The sequence below is a fragment of the Sceloporus occidentalis genome, unplaced genomic scaffold (genome assembly GCF_023333645.1).
Source record: "Sceloporus occidentalis isolate IW3139 unplaced genomic scaffold, rSceOcc1.0.p SCAF_88, whole genome shotgun sequence".
In the NCBI taxonomy this organism is placed as follows: Eukaryota; Metazoa; Chordata; class Lepidosauria; order Squamata; family Phrynosomatidae; genus Sceloporus; species Sceloporus occidentalis.
In genome coordinates this window covers 140,709-153,879 of record NW_028317068.1, presented here as the reverse complement: position 1 = coordinate 153,879, position 13,171 = coordinate 140,709, and the positions used below count along the sequence as shown (strand labels likewise).

Here is a 13,171-nt window from a genome sequence, read left to right as displayed (position 1 = left end):
TAGCTAATAAAGTTGCACTCACGGTTAGTCCATGCACAAAGTGCATATACAAGCGTTAAAAATTTAGTCCACCAGAAATTTGATCAATGGGATGTCCCGTGTGATCCTTCCGACGCGTTTCGCCTAAATGGCTTCCTCAGGAGAAGTAAGTTCGATCGTTGTGTGTGCTCTCATTTGATGTCTCTGTGCTTTTATAATCCTCGTATGCTGGTGTCGTCGCATTTGCTGACGTCTCTGGAATCGCCGCGCTTCGTGTCTCGGGTATTTTCGGAAGTCTCCGGTACTTGTTTCTGATTGATAAAGTTGCGGCTTCAAGTGCCGATCTGCTTATCCAGCGAGTGTGATCACCTCAACAGGCGGAACCGGAGGAAATATAATTAAGAGCCCGTCAATCGGAAGTCCCAGGGATCTATTATATTGTTTTCTCAATATGAGTGAATGGGGGAAGAAGAATGAAGAAAAAGTTGTCTTCAATCTTTCTGATTTATAAAGACTATCGATGTAGAATTCAAACGAATAAAATAGTGGATATAGGATTTGTGCTACGTAAAGATGTGTGTCCGGATTCTATCTATATCAACTTCAAGTGATGTATATAGCTACAAATAAAGGTGCCATGTGTTTATACCAATGAAATATGTGTACAGAAATCTTTATTCAAGTGTATTTGAAATAATCAATGTTGTACAAATCGTTTGTATGTTAGAAATCATTGATGAATGATGTGTGAATGTGTGTGTAAAAGATACAATGATGCACAATATAAATATATTAAATAAGATATGTGCAAGTTCCTTGTGAATATTAGAGGTGTATTAATAAATAAATAAATAAATAATCCTGAAATATAGTGAATATACTTGGATATTCTATTTAATGAATAAAATAAATAATGTGAAAATGTGATAAATATATAAATTATAAATAGGTATTCTATGATTATCCATGGAGAGAATAAATATATATAAATATGCTTAAGATAATTAAAAAGAATTAATTAAAAATAAATGGAAAATATATCAGTGCCTTATGATTATCCATAAAAAATTTAAATATTTTATTAAATATGTAAAAAGTTAATAAATATATTATTAAATATATAAGAAATTATGTAATGAGAATTATAAAATTGTAAATTTATTAAATTTTAAAAGTGGCTAATTAATCTATGAAGAGTAAAATATCACCATTTTCAGTTTTGTTTTTTAGATTATATATGAAGATTTATTAGAGGAATTTTTACAACACACTTTGATGGGCCTGAAGCATCCTACCCGTTTGTGAGCATCACTCATTTAATTTGAATTTATACTCTTTACACTATATTTGTTTGTTTGCTCTTCCCTTACATGTACCTGCACCCCAACCATTTGCTCATTTGTATTTTTACACCCTGAGGAAGAGTGTCTTTTGGGCTGCTGCGGTCAGTAGGGAAGTATCACAGAATTTTATTATTTTATTTAAAAACACTGTGAACACGAGAATTAGGCACATTACACTTTTCTACAATATTTGAAGAGCCTGATATTCATCTATTTTTGTGAGTGCAATCAGTAGTATCTCTAGTCTGCCTTTCCTAAACATACTACACTATTGTGGAATTTGTTTTTGTTTTTTCTCCCTATGTATAAGCGCCCCTTTTTCTGATTATATATACAACTGCATGATTCACAGACTGAACTGTTACAAAGGAATCGTTCAGTCTACTGAACCGATTCATCCGGATGACTGAAAAGAATCGGATCAAAAGAACGATTCGTTCATGATCCGGACATCACTAGTAATTGTCCAATGACTTTATGGGTAGAGCCATGCAAACGATTGGCTTAGGTGAGATGCTCTGCTCATATGTTGACATAATGTACCAAGACATTTACAGCCTGGCATGCTTAGAAAACGTAACCATTGTTATTTTGTTCTGGTGCCAGATAAATTGTCCTGTTTCTCCTCTTCTTTGTATTTGTGATATAGAGTTCCTCACAGACTGCATCAGACTACATCCTGAGAAAAGAGGGATTACCACACCAGGAGAAAGAAACAAGGCAGAAGCTTCAGGTACAAAACTCAACTGCAGGAAGCCAGAGATTATGTTCTTCAGACATTGGAACATGCAATCCAGCTATTGTCAGCTATTAGTGGAATGCAGACATGGAGAACTGTATGGATATTTACGGCAGCATCAACATGGCTAAAGTCAGGCTCGTCATTGTCTTTTAACAAGCCTGCTTTCCCCACCTACCTATGGATTTTCCTAGCGTTAGCCTGGAAAGTGGTCTTTCTCTGCCATGAACTGGAAAAACATGTTTTCTCTGCTACTATGGACTGTTGTCCATGCTTTACTGTATTGTTGTAACCAAGTGAGTTCTTTGGTTGCAGGAACACAAACAATAGCCATAACAACTAGAAAAAAATCAATCATAGAGGGGATATGCCATCATTATCCAAAATCAATATTTGATTATATGAATATATGGATATGTCTTCTGGAAGGGCAACTTGAAAGACCTGTGTCTTTTTCATTCTAAATAATTATTTTACTATGAAAGAATAGTAAAAAAAAAATCAAATAGTGCACTACATTAATAATCCATTGATAGCAATACCCTTGATTTATTGATTTACTATTTTATAATCAATATTTATTTTATATATTCAGGTACTCATATTTTCCACACATTGTTGGTATGAAGCCTAAAATACTAACGATGGGTAATTAAAAAAGGAAGTAATTAGAGTTATTAATCAGTTATTATACTGTACAACAATGTTGCAATCAGTCATCTTCAATGAATATCAAGGAATTTCCCAAGTTCAGATAATATTCCATCAAACAATATAGAGATTCACACTATCACACTTTCCAGTTTGCTTTAAATGCTCAAAACATCTGAAATTTGAATTACAGGTAAAAAAACAAAATTGTCTATTGATGTCATGGGATAGTTCTCCCTTCTTATTAATAATGATTGTGTTTAATCTACCAAACACCATCCGATTGTTATTGACATTTATACGGCCTCCAAGAGGGGTCATGTAGTGTAAGATGAAACACCATCCTTAAAATATATCTCAGTTTAGAATGCTAGGATTATACTCCTGACAGTGGGACAGAAGGGCTTATTCAGTAAGGGAGAGTTGGCACTTCTCTATTCATTATGAGGGTCTATCAATGCCAGGTTTTCCCTTCTGAGTTGGCCCTGCTTAATACATAATTGAATGGGCAAGGAGATGTTGGGAAAACCTCACTAATTTATCTGTACACCACACATAGCCAGCAAACCTTTTCCTGCATCAGGAGATTATCGACGTTGGACCTTTAAAATGTATGGTAAAGTTGTAGAGCTGAAACCACAGCTCTCCTGTAAACTTTCCTGACAACTCTCCTTGAATAATGTGACTAAACCCCAGAATTATAAGGGGTATTTAAATGTTTCTCTGTAAATAAATTATCTCATATATTCTAAGAAGGCGAGCACACTGATATTAAAACTTCTATATGTATGAGAACAGGGAATAAAAATTCTCCCTTTTCAAAAAACTGAAAACAGTAACCCAAAAAACTAAAATTAATATTTAAAGAGACCCCAACAAGAGAAATCCATGGGGTCAAAAAGTGAAAATATAAAAAGTAAACAAAAAAGGAAGAGAGAAAATAATTATTTATGAAAATGTGTTCAGAACAGACACACAGATATATATATATATAGATATATATATATATATATATATATATATATATATATATACAGTGAAGGAAAAAAAGTATGCTTCTCTGAAGAAGTGGGTTTTGAGATGTTTCTTGAATGTTGGGAGGGAGGTGAAGGTTCAGTGGAAGTACATTCCAGAGATATGGGGCAGCCTGAGTAAAATCTTGTAGATGGGAAAAGGATGAAGTGAGAAGTGAGGAGGAGAGCCTTAGCCCACGGGAAGAACATAAGGATTGAGTAGTATTTTATTATGAGGGCAGAAATGTATGGAGGAGCAGTGTTATGGAGGGCCTTACAGTGAAGGAAAAAATTATTTGATCCCCTGCTGATTTTGTACTTTTGCCCACTGACAAAGACATGATATAATTTTATATAAATCCAGAATAACGCATTTAAAATAAATTATAAATTGATTTGCATTTTACTATGATAAATATTTGATCCCCTATCAATCAGCAAGATGTCTCTTAAAGGGAGTGCTCCTAATCTCAGCTTCTTACCTGTATAAAAGACACCTGTCCACAGGCCACAATTTCCTGCCACTAATCCTTTTTAATAAAATATGCAAATTGAAATAGAGTAAATAACATAAAACCCTTTTCCTCTCATCTCACTGATTTCTGGGCCTAGAATTTTTTTAATTTTTTTGCCATAAAAAAATTCAAAATACACAAATAAGCCATTTCTTGTTCAATTCCATATTTCAAGCATGCTAAATTCTTAGGTATAATTACATATATACAATACATCTATGCCCCCACTGAACATCGAGCCTGAAGAGAAAGTTTATTACAACATACATCATACATATGACTACCAGTTAAAGGTAGGGTTTATTTCAGTGTATATCATGGCTGCAGCCGCGAGCCGCGGTCACTATGGGGAGGAGTGGGCAAAAAGGGTGGAGCCAGGGGGCGGCAAAATTATGTTTTGCCTAGGGTGGCAAAAATCCTTGCACCAGCCCTGCATACAACTAACAATTACCATTTCCCTTTCTTCCTCTAGCATTCATACTTCAAACAACCTCACCAGGGAGTAACTGAGAAACTCCTCTGGGCACACAAATTGGCCCAATAGCAATGTAATATCAGGTATGTAACCCAGGGACCTTATAAAGGGGAGAACTTGTGAAATGGAAACACCATCAGTCACTATGCGAGCCTCCTGAGATAGTTTCCAAGGTTGTCAACTTTTAGCAAACTTGTCAATCTTATCAAGTTTAAAGAAGTAGCCTCTTTCCATTGTGTGCTGGTAATGGATTTGATTAACAACTATCTCCCAATTAATTATTCCAGCATTTCTCCAGTGTCTAGCAATGCAAGTCTTCGCAGCAAGAAAAATGTGCATAATAAGAATCCTTTGATTTAACTTAAATTTCTCTAGGCCCAGGTGGAACAAGAACATCTGTGGATCTAATTTATCCTGGAAGTGGAAAAGCAAGCCGAGTAGTTGCGAGATATTTTTCCTAATATTTAGTAGCTGGGAACATTCCCACCATATGTGGGCAAATGTGCCTAAATACAGGTCTCTAATAAATTTATTGAATGAACATGTTTTTTTGTCGATATAAAATAAAATAATAAAATAATGAATAGCTTCCATAGGAGTGAAAGAAAAAAGATATCTATTTATCTTTGCTTTCCACTTGAATTTAAGCAGCGTTCTGACCGTGTCATAGATTATGGGATTCGAGTTAATTATATCCTTTACTCGAGGTACGTCGGCCCAAAACAGAAGGTATAATTCCCCTTTCCTGATGTCTTCTCCCTCAATTTGTAGCCATCTCGGTAAGTTATTAGATCTTTTATCCCATGCTAAATAACTGGTCAGCATTGTTGCTTCGTGGAGATTATTAATACTTGGGTAGGATATACCCCCCCGGTGTGGTTTCTTCGTTAGAATATTATAAGTTATTCTTGGTCTCTTTTGCTGCCAGATAAATTGATAGATGGTTTGTTGATACTGTTTCAAGATATGAGCATGTACTCTCAATAGGATTGTTCTAAAAAAGTTAAGAATTTTTGGGAGAAGATATTAATTTATAATGTTTATGCGGCCGAGCCATGAGAGTTCCAGATTTCTCCATCCGGAAAGATATAGTTTTATTTTTTCCAATAATTTTTTGTAGTTGAAATGAATAAGAGAAGATCTTTTGTGATATTAATTCCCAAGTAGTCTATGGCTTGGCCGTTCCAATTAAGTCCATACAAGGACCCAAGTTCAGTTATTTCTTCTTGGGTAAAACAGGTCATAATGACCTGTGTTTTCCCAAGATTAATTTTGTAGTTGAAAAATGAGCCAAATTGGTCTACTAATTTGAAAAATGCAGGGATGGAAAAAGATAGGTTTGTCATAGATAGAAGTACATCATCTGAGATATTTTGTACGTATCAGAATTAATATGTACCCCAGAAATAACGGGGGATTGTCTTATTAGTTCTGCCAAGGGCTCTGTGCGGGTTCCATTTTTTATAGGGAACCAATCAGAGTCCAATAGATGATTTACAACTTTAGCAGTTGGATTAGAGTAGAGACTCATAACATAATCTTTAAATATTCCCTCGATGCCATAGTTTGTTAACACAGCCTCCAGATATCTCCAGTTCACAGGGTAAAAAGCTTTTTCGGCGTCCAGCGCCAGAAAAGCTGATTTGGTTCAATAAAGGTTGACCTTGTGGATAAGATTAAAGATTTTATGAGTGTTATCTGTTGGGCTTCTGCCTTCCACAAATCCCGTCTGGTCTTTATGGATGATATGTGGAATCACTTGTTTTTATCTTTGTGCTAATATTTTAGAATAGATCTTAATATCTAAATTTATTAAAGATATGGGCCTATAGTTGAGTGTTGAACTTGGGTCCTTGCCTTTTTTCAGGATTGGAATAATTGCAGCTCGGAGGAGTTCCTTAGAAAGTTGCTCCGTTAAAGAGAAAGAAGAAAATACTCGCTGTAACAACGGAGTTATCGTCTGCTGCAATGAGACATAAAAGAGGGAAGAAAAACCGTCTGGGCCTGGTGATTTTCCTGGTTTCATATCCTTTATAGAGTTATTTATTTCTGATAATAAGATTGGTTGATTTAAGAGTCATGCTTGTAAGACCGAAATTTTAGGAAGGTTTAATTTCTGTAGAAATTTAGTTATTCCAGATCAGAATGCGGAGGCTCAGCTAAATTAAATAGGGATTTGTAGTAGTTTGATATTGCTGTCAGGAGGAGGAGTTGGTTATTTCCCACTATAATCTTTTTAATTGTTTCAGATTTATGTTTAGATTTCAATTCTGTTCAGTATTCCCCTCATGTATGCCTTGAATGTGCACCATAAGGTGGAGTCTGATACTTCTCCATTGTCGTTTTCCTGCAGAAATTGTTGCGCTTCCTTTGTCAATTCTTGTATATTTATTGTATTTCTCAATAAAGATTCATTTAATCTCCATTGACTTCTTATGTTGTAATCTGGGTTATTAATAATCTCCAAGAAGAACGGAGCATGGTCCGACCACGTGATACTCCCTATTCTGGAATCCTTCACTATTTTCAGGGATTTTGCTTTTGTCAAAAAAAAGTCTATGCGCGAATGAGTTGGTACATATTTGAATAAAAGGTATAATCTCTCTCTAGTTGATGAATAACGCTCTAACAATCATACAGAGAGTTCTTTAATAGAAAATATTGGATTCCAGGAGAGGGATGTGCCCATTTGTTAAGGGCAGACTTAGAGTGGCTACGGTCTATTTTAGGCTCCTGGACCGAATTAAAGTCCCCTCCGATCAAGAGAACACCCGACTGGAGGGAGACAATTTTAGTGATTAATGTATCAAGAAAACGAGAAGATCTCTGATTAGGGGCGTATACATTAACTAATATATACATAATATCATTAATTTTTACAATCAATATCAAGAAATGTCCAATTGGATCGAGTTCCTCGTGAACAGGTTTTATTTTAAGTTTATTTGAAAAAAAATTGTGCCACGCCCCTTTCTCTTCTTAGTGCCCTCCAAGTTAGCTGAATAGACATAAGGGTATTTTCTAAATTTCCATGATAAAGTATGAGTATATATTGGCCCGAGTGTCTAAATCCTCCCTCTTTCATCACCCATTCTTACCAAACATTCATACCAAACATACAGCATCTTTTTGGTTTAAGCAAATTCCCCAATATTGCTAACCCCCAAAAGTCCTGTTGCCACCGCAGGAGCTAAGTAAGGGGAGGGGAAAGGAGGAATGCAATAAGTTTTGTTGCTATCAAGTTACATATTATAACATTTTATAAAGTATGTTCTACAGCACAGTTTGAGATCGATTTACAATTTAAAATCGTCTTAACATCAATCAAAATATCTCCAATCAAAATGTCTCCAATCAAAATATCACAGTATAAATAAGTGAGAGCATATTCAATCATGAGGCAAAAACACCATCAATAAGACTTAAACCCTTTGCCAATATTAATTATAAGCAGGTCCAATATAAAAAAACAAAAAAACAGTGTCTAATCAAGATTAATAACAGGTGTAATTAATGGCGTACATGATTAATTGCACTCCAATCAAAATACATATTTGATCTTGTAGTAAAGTGTCAAAAAGAAATGGAGGATTAATTATAAAAGTGTGGAATGTAAAGTGTGAGCTAAGAGTAGATTCACTACACATGTATTAAATGTATATTAAGATCGTAAAACAAAATCTAAAATTTATATTCCAAAATCTAGAGTGTAAAAAGTGAAAACAGTACAAAAGGTGAAAATGAAATAAATATATAATTGTTATTATAAATGCTTTCAAGACCGTAGTGAGCAAAAGATATGAGGAAAAAAAATCCTGTAATGGAGGCTAAGAGTAAATTTACTACTCATTGATTAGTGTATACTAAAATCATAAGACGAAATCTGAGATTTATATTCGAAGATCTAAAGTGGAAAAAGTGGAAAACAATTCTCTGAACATGCAATATATCAATGAGTTCAAATCAATTTGCTACAAATCCCCAATAGATCATCTTTTCTTTAGCAGAGGCCAGATCTTTAAAATTATATTATCTTCATAGTAAGCAATTAATGATATTGGGAAACCCCATCTGTAGCGTATTGATTTATTTCTAAGGATTTGTGCGAGTTCTTGAAAAGATTTCCTGGTGGTGCTTGTAGCTTGGGAAAGATCTGGGAATACTTGAATTTGTTTGAACCGTTCAATTCTTGGTTTGGCCTTTCTGAGCTCTTGCATGATACGTTTTTTAAGTGTAATAACTTGCAAACCTCACAATTATGTCTGCTGGATAGGAGGTATCTTGAGCTTTAAATTTACGCAACCTGTGAAAACGTTCAAATGGATACAGTCCCAACTCCTCTGATGGAATAAGAGACAGAAAGAAATCTTTCAAAAAGTATTCCAAGGAATGGCCTTGAATTGATCCAAAATGCCCCTTAACCCGATTTTTTTTCTACGGGATCTGCTTCCATATCTGAGATTTTTATTTCCAAGTCTTTAACTTTGTTTGTAAGAACAGCATTTACATGGTGAAGTGTTTTATTGGCTTCCTGTAGATTTGTAATGTTTTCCTCTTGTCTAGTTAGTACTTCAGAAATTTGGGATACCTCGACTCTGATTTGAGATATGTTCTCTTCGAGATCCTGTTTAATTTTCCTGTAATACCCCTTCATCAGATCCCTGATAAAGTCCTGTGTAATCTCATGTTGTACCTCAGGGGGGGAATGAGAGGATGAATCTGGGTGTAATGCCTCAGTAATCCTATGAGGTGCTGATTCTGTGTTTAATTTAGGAGAGCTGAAAATATTAATTGGTTTGTTCCTTTCTTGATATTTGTCTTTTTCTCTGTCCTTATCCTTTTTAGGAGGCATTTTGGTCGGAGAAATTAGAGAGAGAGAAAAAAAACGATCTAAAGATAATGTATTCCCATAAATGTTTGCAGAACCATAATATAGATAAAGTATCATATGTATATCTTGATTCAGATCATAGGCCGCCTTATAAATGGTTAATATCAATTGATCTACGAAGGCCTCAATCGCCTCCAATCCTCTAAGTGCTTCTGTAGGTGCACAAATGCATCAGTTAATCAAAGAAGGTGGAGTGAAGTAGGTAGGACCCTTTGTTTCTTATAGGGGGGTCATTTTATTGTCCCATCATCTCTTATATGAGAGCAAGTAGTACGGTGAGAGAATTTAACAGAGCAAAAAATCATAGGTAGTATAATGCAAGATTATTGAGGTAAAGCTCACCACATTGAGTTGAATCAGCTCTGCATTCCGTCTAGGTTGAGGCTTGTTGCATCGAGATTATATCTTGGTTTTTTGTTGTATGGGCATTCTACTCCTCTTAGAATGTTCTGGAGAGGCAGTGTTTTAACATCCCATCATGGAAGTTCCCATTGAGAGGATCGTCCGGAAAAGGGGTCTGGGGTAATGCGGTTTAAAGGTCCATGCCTTAATCGCACCCTGCATACTTCACACCTTCACTCTCAAGCGGCAGGAAGAGTTCAGATTGCAGCGTCAGAGGCACAGTCAGGAGGTAGGAGAGCGAGTGTGAGGCTCTGCTTATGCGGCCGGCGTCCTCTCACCACCCTCCCCTACATCACACCCGGTCGAGCATGAGAGCGTGAGTACGTGCCCTCACGTCATCGTGTCCTGTAGCCTAGTTAGTTTTTTCCTGGGCCTAGAAAGTTTTGTCCTCTTAAGTGACTACAAATTCAGGAGGGCGTTTTTTCTCTGAATAAGTAAAAATTTAATTTGTTAAATTTATTCCTACAGAAAATAAAGTGCCAGAAAACAGATGACTAAATATACACACACAAGCATGGGTGTAGGAACCCCTAAAAATCTGGGTATAAAATGGGCATTTCTCCCCATCAGATACCTCTTTCCTCACTTTCCCTTACCCCACTTTCTCCCCATCTCTTTTTTTGCAAATAAGTACAATCATATATAACTTGAAACACTGGTAAAAATAATGTATGTTTAATACATTAAATACTGGAAAAAACAGCTAATCTTTGTAACAAACATTTTTTTTAAATATTGTAAAAGCAAGCATTTCCTTGGGTCCTGCTCCACGCTCCCTAGCATGCAATCACTCCCTCTGCTCCCACAACAAAAAAAAATATTAACAAAAATATTAAAACACAGTGTGTTAGTTAGAATACTGTTTACTAATCTAAATCTTTCTTTAACCCCTTCGTGACAAAGGCTGATTTTACTTTTTGTACCCTTCGTGACAATGGCTGTTTTATCGTTTCTGCGGTGTTTGTGTTTAGCTGTAATTTTCTCTTAACCCATTTACTAAACCCACACAAGTTATATATTGTTTTTTTCAGGACAAGAAGGGCTTTCTTCAGACACCAAAATTTTTTTCATATGATGTAATTTCCTATAATAAAAATAATAAAATATGACGAAAAATTGAAAAAAAAACACATTTTCTCACTTTTATTTGAAAAATCTTTTATTCATCATAAAAAACTACTGAAAAAACCTGCTAAATAGATTCTACTATTTGTCCCGAGTTTAGAAATACCCAATGTTTTTATGTTTTTTTGCTTTCTTCTACACGTTATGGGGCAATAAGTACAAGTAGCGTTTTGCTATTTCAAAGCCATTTTTCTCTGAATCTGGTAATTCTGTCTCTATGTGGTATTTGGGGCATCTTTGAAGCCAGCAAATTAAATTTACCCCACCAAACCATATATTTTTGAAAACTAGACACCCCAGGGTATTTTAGATGCTGATAGTTTAACCCTTTCCATGCACTAATCCTACCACCAACCCTTGTCAAAGTTTGGGATAGTAATTGTTTTTGGTGTTTTTTTCACATACTTTGTACTTCAGGTGTGAAATTACAGCTCCTGGTATATGTTGCTGTCACACAACACCCAGATATGTGTCCAGCAACATCTCCTGAGTACATTGATACCCCACATGCATGGGTTTGTCAGATTGTTTGGGGGCAAAAGGGCCACATTTGGAACATGAGCAATTCAAATTCAGTAGGAATTTTACATCTGGGTAAAGAAAAATGCTTGTACCCAACTATCAGTAGGGACAGGTTACAAGAAAGCCTGGCCTATCTCCAAGAAGGGATTTGATCTAGCACCTTAAGTGGTCCCTCATGCCACGGAATGGACACAGAGGTCACTTGACAGTGCAAATAAAAACGCTTAAAAATGGTGGAGCAAATAAAAGCTAAAAAACAGTAAATGTAACAAAAAATTAAAAAAAAATACAAAAATGGAGCAGGAACAAAAAAAAATTTAAAAATGGGAAACTGTGTGATACAGCTTGAAGCAGTCACCGACACAGAGTGCAGGTTTTCCAGGGCAATCTGGACAGTAAAATGTGGTGTCCTTTCTTTGCCCCCTGCTGTAGCATACCCTGCATCTCTTTTGGGGATTCTGCTTCTTTGCTGTAGGGGGGATTTTAAAAATAAAATGGGTAGCCCCAATTCTGTTGGTTTCCATCACTACTTGGGGACCAGGTGCATCACGGTACAAGATACCTGAAATTACTTCGAGCTGAAACTGCAAAAAAGACAGCTTCAGCCCAGTGTCTGCTTTTTTGTGCAGCAAAAAAGCGTTATAGGTTGCAATTTGCATTAGATAAATTGCAACCTTCTTGTACCAGGCCTTTGTCTTCCTCATAATGAGGTAGGGCTGTAGGAGTTGATCTGACAGATCAACTCCACCCATGTGCTTGTTATAGGCCCTGATGCACACTGGCTTTCTAGTGACCCCAGCTCTGCCACGGACAGAAACCTCCACGGTTTTTTCATCGTGGATGGTGCTCAGCATGCACACCTCTTTTCTGTCCTTGAACTTCAATGCCAAAAGCTCCTCTTGGCGTAGAGCTGAGGTCTCCCCCTTTCCTAGCCGGGTTCGTACCAGGCGTTGTGGGAAACCCAAGCGGTTCTTTTTTATAGAACCGCAAGCTACCGTATCGAAACAATACAGCAGCTTGAACAAAGGGACGCTTGTATAGAAGTTATCTACATACAAGTGGTAGCCTTTGTTCATAAGGGGGAATATTAGGTCCCAAACAATCTTGGCACTGGTGCCCAGATGATCTGGGCAACCTGGAGGGTCAAGGTAGCTATCCTTACCCTCGTATACCCGGAAGGCATGAGTATATCCTGTCTCGCTCTCGCAGAGCTTATACACCTTCACTCCATACCTGGAGCGCTTGGAAGGAATATACTGCTTGAATCCCAACCTTCCTTTATATTTCATTAGGGATTCATCCACGCAGATATTCTTTCCAGGTGTATAAACCTCTGGAAACCTGGCAGCGAGATGGGTAATCAGGGGGCGGATTTTGTACAGCCTATCAAACTGGGGGTCCTCCTTAGGGGGGCACAGGCTGTTGTCGCTAAAATGCATGAAACGAAGAATCATTTCATACCTTTGCCTAGTTATAGTTTGGGCAAAAATGGGGGTACTAAAGATGGGGCTGGTGC

At 36.5% G+C, this 13,171-nt stretch overlaps 1 non-coding gene across 1 annotated transcript; it reads right to left on the bottom strand.

The window, feature by feature from the left end:
* Positions 1–11,739: 11,739 nt before the first annotated feature.
* Positions 11,740–11,869, bottom strand: LOC149284769 (small nucleolar RNA SNORA35). Its single transcript, XR_016277818.1, has one exon. It is a non-coding gene; the product is annotated as a small nucleolar RNA SNORA35 (small nucleolar RNA).
* Positions 11,870–13,171: the final 1,302 nt, after the last annotated feature.